This window comes from Pristis pectinata, chromosome 11, assembly GCF_009764475.1.
Source record: "Pristis pectinata isolate sPriPec2 chromosome 11, sPriPec2.1.pri, whole genome shotgun sequence".
Taxonomy (NCBI): domain Eukaryota; kingdom Metazoa; phylum Chordata; class Chondrichthyes; order Rhinopristiformes; family Pristidae; genus Pristis; species Pristis pectinata.
In genome coordinates this window covers 30,049,218-30,056,632 of record NC_067415.1, presented here as the reverse complement: position 1 = coordinate 30,056,632, position 7,415 = coordinate 30,049,218, and the positions used below count along the sequence as shown (strand labels likewise).

Genomic DNA, 7,415 nt, shown 5'->3' with positions numbered 1-7,415 from the left:
GATGTTTTTATTAGGGTATTTGTAATAAAATTTGTATCTTATCCAAACTTAAATCATAAGCTTACTGAATAGTTTCCTGTGCTAACCATATTGGACTTCTGAATTCAATAATTTTATGGGAGCTCATTCGTATGTAAGGGGTGTCCATAAGTCAGGCCTGAACTTAATAATAGACTTTAAAAAGTACTGAGACTATAGAGAACTGAGTTTGCCGGGCTCCTCCATTTCTACCCATCTGTAGGTTTCTACACATTATTTTTTTGGCTGGACTGGGTTTTGATTTTTACAACAGCCTCCTTATAGACTAAAAAAGTGTCATGGGGCTCCATCCCCTTGCATCCAATGAGCTTCATCAGAGTGGGCAGACTCTTTACCCCTTACAAAGGCTCTCAATCCACCACCAGAAGGGTCACTCTGTAACTGACTGCTGTAATACAGAGCTGGAAGTTGCCACGAGCTTACTTACTTAAAACGTAGAAAGAAGCCACTTGGCCCATTGGGTCCAGGCTAGCTACCAGCAGAGCAATCCTACCAGTCCTATCACCCCTCCTTGTACTTCTGCACCACTACTGTTGTTATGTTTATTTTGTTATTTAGTTTGTAAGTTATGTATAATTTATGTTTATTTAAGTTCACATGAACTTGTTTGTCTTGTAATGTAAAAGCTAATTTTCATGGCATTTATACCTTGTGTATGTATGCCCATGACAATAGACTTGAATTTGAACTTGAGGTGGAGAATGACCTTCGTGATTTCTTTAATGCAAGAGTGCATGGGTTTGGTCAGGTGAAGTTCACCCATGGCTCTTTGACTAGATATTTAGAGTTATGTTTCAGTAATTGTGGTAGGAGATACAGGCAGGACTCTTCTCGAGGGCAGGAGTGCAGTTTGGATGGTGGTGGTGGCTGTTGAGAGGGAGGCTCCTCTAGCTGGAAGGTCAAACAGTGGTAGAAGAATAACATCCCTGGATGACCATAGGTGCTGCTGTCACCGTTCCACCATTATATCCAGGTCATTTCTCCTTCAGCCACCCAGGCATTCTGATGCAAAAACTAAGCCGCTGGAAGAACTCAGCAGGTCAAGCAGCATCCGTGGAGGCAAAGGGATGGTTGGCGTTTCCTGTTTTCCGACTTCCAATAAGGTACCTTTCCCACTCTCACCAGTCAACACAGGGTCTCGCTCCCTTTGTTCACCTTTTCCATCCCTCTGCCCCCCTCGTTATCACCCTCCCCCACCTGATTCCATCTTACCCTTCACCAACATACCTATCTACCTGGGACTCTTCTCCCTTGGTTCACCTTTCCTACACCCTTCCCCACCTGGTTCCAAATGCCCATCATCCCCCCTCATCGGGTTTCACCTATCACCCCTCACTCCTCCCTTATACTGGCTATCTTTCCACTACACTCACGGTCCTGTTGCAGGGTTGCGACCCAAAATGTTGACAGTCCCGTTGCTCCACAGATGCTGCTCGACCCGTTGAATTCTTACAGCACTTTATTTTTTGCTCCAGATTCCAGCATCTGCAATCTATTTTGTCTCCAGTCATTCCCATGGGTTGATACCAGGTCCTTTGAGGGTTTTGTGCAGTCAGTGATCCACTTCAGTGCTCCAACCTTGGCCCCTGTGCTAAATACAAACACCACCAACATCATCTTTTGTATAAGCTGTGAAGCTTTTTCCCTCCAGTTCAAGGAAAAGACAAAGCAATAACTGGTAGATACAAATGGAATTCATCAGAGAGCAGCACAGGTGGAGCCAGTAATGCAATAAACAGATATTAATTGGCCTCAGCAAACTGGAAACCAGTGAGAAAAAAATGTTTGAGTATTTTTGCATGGAGGTATTCACGAGGGTTCTCCAGTGACGCGCGACAAAGTCCCTGGAGAAATGATGTAGGGGGATAAAAACAGCCATTCATGCTGTTTCTCGGAATGGTCTACTGCTGTCCCAATGAAGTTAAGGCAGGAGATCCGGAAGATCTCCAGGAGTTTTAACTCTATATTGAATCCAACAAACAAACATGGCACAATTCTGATGCAGTCGTATTATGATCTTTTTGACTGGTCACGTTATCTTTGCAAGATACATTTCTAGATCTCTTGAGACTAAATTGGCATAGAAAAGACAGGAAAAAGATTAGCTTGTAGTATTGGGGTTTTGGAAGTGACATATTCCTAGAAGCTTAAAAGAGAAATGTTTAGACAAAAGGTGATTAATATGCTGATCACTATCTCTTTCTCCCAGAGCATAACCAACAATTAATTTTCAGTTTGTCCAGTTATTTGAAAGGATATGTTTCACCACTGTGTTACCTTTGTTAGTCTGCACACAACAGACTATTGAGAGTGAATGAACGGCTTTTAACACAGACCATAGATATGAAGGAAGGCACTGATGTCTTTGGAAACAGGATGCAGCATAGACAGACAGGCAGGAAGATTTTCAATCTTGCCGTCATTGACATTGGATTGTTTAATGCTGACACTGAGTGCCCTTCTCCGGCACTGAAATCACTATAAATTTACAACTCAAAAAACCACCCAAATGCAAAGAAGAATGTTTTATTCTTCCATTGCAAACCGTTCTTGTGTCAAAGACAATACAGTTAAACAGCAGAAACTACTTGTTCTAAAGAGCAATAAAAATCTGGGTCAGAGCACATGCTGCTTATTATCAGATGGGCCACAACCCAACTTGTTTTCACTACTGTCAACAAATTCCACAAGGCTATAATTTGCCAACCAGCAACTGAGCCATCAGACAACATGACCATGACAAGTTACTGGTTATTCAAAAAACCATTTCCTAATGCATTTGTGGGAAGTGAACCTGCCTCCCCACCTAATTTGGACTGCACCTGACTCCAGTCCACAGTGTCTGGATCATTGTCCGTGGGCTGAACGGCACCACTTGTGGTCAATGGTTCCAAAGGAAACTATTGACAGACAGGTTCCTGCAAGTAGGCACATCCTATCCCCATCATAAATCTGGAATGAGCTGAGTAACAGCAACCTGCATGTCTGCCAGTCTATATTTCACAGAATTCCACATGGAATTGAATGGCAGAGCTTAGCCAGTTTTTCAAATCTCCAGCTATACGCTCGGGATCTGCCTCGGTGATTTTACATCAGCCAAACCTACCTAGGATCAGAATTCCCATTCATTTGAATGTATTTTCAAACCTGGAAAGGAAGAAAAAGGGGGAATAGGTAAGGGGACAAATATAGGAGGACCTGAGATTGATCAGAATGAGGGGGCAGAGGGAGGGGGAATTGAAATTGGAAAATTCAATGTTCATACCATTGGGTTGTAGACAACCCAGGAGGAATATGAGGAGTTGTTCCTCCAGTTTATGTCTGGTCTCACTCTGGCAGTGAAGGCCAGGGATGAACAGGTCAGTGTGGGAATGGGAAGGAGAGTCAAAATGGCATGCAACTGGGAGCTCGAGATGGCTTGTCTCTGTCTCCCAACTGCATCCCACCCACTCCCCCACCTGGCTCCATCTGCCCATCATCCTTCACTCCTCCTTGGTCCACCAGTCATCTACTGGCCCCTGCATCACTCCTCCCCCTCTCAGTCCTGATGCAGGGTCTTGATCCAAAACATTGACAATTCCTCTTCCCCCACAGATGCTGCTCAACCTGCTGAGTTCTTCCAGAAGATTGCTTGTTGAATGACCATGGAATTGGGTGAGTAGGGTGAGTGTGAATTTAGTACAGAAACTCTGGAGGACATCTCTGCTGAAAATGCAACTGGCCATTGATACAGTTTGTACTCGTGGCCATGAAGTCCCCTACCTCCTCCTTCAGTGAGGAGGCTGCCTCTGGCTTCTCAGATCATGGTGATAAAGTGATAGAATAGGGATGACGTGTACAAGATGTGAGGTGATAGGGACTGAGTTTTCCAATGGTATTGAGTGTTCGAAATTTCGCTGTGCATGATTAGGAGGAGAAGTGAAGTGGACTCCAATATTTCTAGAAATAGTGTAAGGAAATATTGTGAGTTTTGATTGCAGAATATCTCTATTCAGTCCACAAGGACAACCTTGAGCTTCAGGTCACCTGTGACTTAACTCTCCATTCTATTCCCACTCTGACCTCTCTGTCCATGCAGTCCTACGCCATTCCAATTAAACTCAACATAAGCCTGAGGAGCAGCATTTCATCTTCCATCTGTCTACATTGTAGCCTCAATATTGAATTCAACAATTTCAGATAACCAGCCTTTCTTGTTCATGCAGAGTTGGCCATTTCTGATGTAGGCTTAGTCACCTGTAACATTAACTTAATTTTTCTCTCTCAATAGATGCTATCTGATCTGCTAAGTACTTACAAACACATATAAACATACGAATAGAAGGAGGATTAGGCCACTTGACCTCTTGTGCCTGCCCCACCACTTGGTATTGGTATTGGTTTATTATTGTCACTTGTTGGCACAGTGAAAAACTTGTCTTGCATACCGATTGTACAGGTCAATTCATTACACAGTGCAGATACACTGAGTTAGTGCAAAGTGCATTGAGGTAGTACAGGTAAAAACAATAACAGAGTACAGAGTAGGTGCAGCTACAGGGAAGTGCAGTGCAGGGAGACAATAAGGTGCAAGGTCATAGCAAGGTAGATTGTGAGGTCAAGAGTCCATCTCATCATATAAGGGAACTGTTCAATAGTGGGATAGAAGCTTTTATCACAGTGGGATAGAAGCTGTCCTTGAGCCTGGTGGTATGTGCTCTCAGGCTCCTGTATCTTGTGCCTGATGGGAGAGGAGAGAAGACAGAATGACCCGGGTGGGTGGAGTCTTTGATTATGCTGGCTGCTTCACCAAGGCAGCGAGAGGTATAGACAGAGTCCATAGAGGGGAGGCTGGTTTCTGTGACGCGCTGGACTGTGTCCACAACTCTCTGCAATTTCTTGTGGTCCTGGGCAGATCGTGGCTGATCTAATTGTAATTTCAACTCGGCAATCTCACCTCCTTGTGATAACCTTTCTAGCATCCTTTTTACTTCAGATTTCCAACAACTGCTATGTTCTGCACCCCACAGTTCTACCATATAGTTGTCTTTTTTTTCCTCTAACTGCTTTCATATATCTCTCCCTAATTTATATTCCCACAGATAAATTAACTGGATGGCACTGGAAGTAATTGTGTCTCCTGGACAACCTTAGTCTCCACCTTATTGCAGATATCCCATTGTTCTCTTCACCCCACCCCCTCTCTGCAACAAATCATACTGGTGAAGGGTTACTGACCTGAAATATCAACTCTGTTTCTTTCTCCACAGATGCTGTATGACCTGTTAGGTATCTCCAACATTATTGTTTTTAATTCAGATTTCCAGCAGCAGCAGTTTTTACTTTTCAAGTAAGATATAAGACTATAAGATATCTTTATTAGTCACGTGTACACCGAAACACACAGTGAAATGCATCTTTGTGTAGAATGTTCTGGGGGCAGCCCGCAAGTGTCGCTATGCTTCCGGCGCCAACATAGCATGACCACAACTTCCTAACCTGTACGTCTTTGGAATGTGGGAGGAAACCAGAGCACCCAGAGGAAACCCATGCAGTCACGGAGAGAACATACAAATTCCTTACAGACAGCAGCCGGAATTGAACCCGGGTCGCTGGTGCTGTAATAGTGTTGCACTAACCGCTAGTAATGGCATCACTGGGATGTGAGGAGAGAGGATGTGAAGATATTTCAGCATTGCAGCTATGTCTGACAGTTAAGATTTTACAGGCACTCCTGAGCCCCTGCTTTGCACTGACAATAGAGGTGTTGCCTGGTGAGCTGCCTCTTTCTCAAAGGGAATAGGACCTCTTTCTTCCTGTCCACTAATCGAACCCAAGCCTCTGAAGTAACAACAATTTTTCTCCTTCAGAAGTGCTTTTCTTACCTACAGCACTACTCTTTAAGAAGTGTAGATTACCTGTAAATTATGCAGAGACATTTGATTTTCCAGCTGCACAGTATGTGCAGAATTGGCTGTACCTAGGTCCCACCTGCCATTGCTAACTTTGCATGCTCCATGCTGTGACCTAAACAACTATGTTGAAGACATCCCACCTCCAATGCTCCTGTCTTATAGGAACGGTCAAATTGCTAGGTCTCGTTCTTTACATTCACTCTGGTTTGACCATTTATTCTGAATCTGTCTGTGAAAATCCTTGAATGCAAAGGTAGAATGAGCCACCAACAAACAATCAGGTTATGACCTAAAGATTAGGTTGCAGAGCATTATTTTTTCTGAGATCTGGGAAACTCAGCTGGTGGGCATTAAGTGTATTTCATAGTTTGTATCTGAGCATCATCTCAACACCCAACCCAGTGTTTGAGAGCAAAATAGTTACCTCTTGTTGCTACCTTTGTTAAAACTGGTAAATGTGCAGTTTGGAGGGGGTTTGTGGTAAGATTAGAGATTTTAAAAATGCTCACATCTCAGCCAAACCCAACCCATCCATTTTTTTGGGGTTAAAATTACCCACATTAATTTATTATTTTATTTCAGATGTCCAGATCTACAGTTTTTTTGATTGGTATGAAGACCATCCTAGAACCTCAAACAGATATCGTGGCAACTAATTAAAAATCTAGGCAAGTTTTTAAGCAGACAGTGAGCCATGAACATTCAAGATTGCTGTACCAATGTTACATATTATTGTTTCCTCTGACCTTTTCTCTCCTTCCTTAAAATTCTGTTTTTTGAACTCAAAAGCACATGGAGCAAATATTATATGAGGTAACTGCAGGAAACTTTTATTATTAACACATGCTTGGAATGTTGCTGGAATTGTAAATCAGATCTACAAAAAAAAGCTAACAAAACATAGACCATTTGCAGCCTTGAAAACAGGGCCGGCTTTGGAAAACACCTTCATCTTGCTCCCTTCCTCCATCTATGAGGCTGTGCACCAACAACACTAGTTCAACTCTCAACTTTATAACCTGTTGCAAACTTGTCTTGATCCTGCTGCAAAGTTTAGTAATATTATAAACCAATGAATTGTGTTTATATATGTTTGCAGCTGCTCTGTGAAAGATTTACAAAATGTAATGCTTGTTCAGCAGCCAATATACATTAGTTTGCTGATGGATTTATTTCTGCTCTATCAAGTAAAAGTATTGCACGTTATTTTTAAATTGTTCACAGTTCAGGTAATTCCAGTTCACTGAATAAAATATCTTGAGTCACCTTTTACTCAAGGGCTGCATTGGCCATAAGGATCATTTTCACTGTCAGATTACAATCATCACTGTAGCTTGAATGGCTACATCCAATTAGCAATTAGACTCAGGGCTGCAATAATCAAATGTGCTCTTCTGCCAACTCATTAGGGGTCAATAGGATTCAATGCAAATTAGTCAGCTGTTTCACATTTTAATGGAAATTATCCAGTGACTATTTGTT

At 42.5% G+C, this 7,415-nt stretch overlaps 1 long non-coding RNA gene across 1 annotated transcript; it reads left to right on the top strand.

Annotated features, from left to right (window-relative positions):
- The first annotated feature begins 1,113 nt into the window (after positions 1–1,113).
- Positions 1,114–6,546, top strand: LOC127576307 (uncharacterized). Its single transcript, XR_007957215.1, has 4 exons — positions 1,114–1,142; positions 3,634–3,702; positions 5,289–5,368; positions 6,516–6,546. It is a non-coding gene; the product is annotated as an uncharacterized LOC127576307 (long non-coding RNA).
- Positions 6,547–7,415: the final 869 nt, after the last annotated feature.